Source organism: Pteropus vampyrus, unplaced genomic scaffold (assembly GCF_000151845.1).
Source record: "Pteropus vampyrus isolate Shadow unplaced genomic scaffold, Pvam_2.0 Scaffold333, whole genome shotgun sequence".
Lineage (NCBI taxonomy): Eukaryota > Metazoa > Chordata > Mammalia > Chiroptera > Pteropodidae > Pteropus > Pteropus vampyrus.
In genome coordinates, this window is record NW_011889114.1 from 524,299 (window position 1) to 524,630 (window position 332).

At 63.6% G+C, this 332-nt stretch overlaps 1 protein-coding gene across 1 annotated transcript in view; it reads left to right on the plus strand.

The window, feature by feature from the left end:
• Positions 1-332, plus strand: part of ZNF541 (zinc finger protein 541) — a 32,855-nt gene that overhangs the window by 10,347 nt on the left and 22,176 nt on the right. The gene's annotated exons all lie outside the window — the stretch shown is intronic.

A 332-nucleotide genomic window follows, 5' to 3' on the forward strand; every position in this document is an offset into this window, starting at 1 on the left:
CTCTTCGGTTGGGCTCCCGCCCTTTGAGTGCCGGCCATTTTAACAACCGAAGCTGCCTCTCACGTTTCCCAGACCCTCTGGCTCGAGGCCTGTCCGTGGAGTGCGAGTGCATGCGGAGGCGCCAGCCTTGAGTGTCACCAGGCTGAATGGCAGGGGTCTGGCTCAGGACGGGTGGCCCTGCCCAGCCTCCTTTGCTGGCGCTGTGGGCGCGCAGGTCATACCTCCTCCCGTCGCCATAGTCAGTTTCCTTTCCCCGCTCTCATGCCTCCTTGAAGACCCAGCCATGCGGCGGGGGGACCTCAGGTGGCCTCTTATGGCTCTGAGCTCTCTTC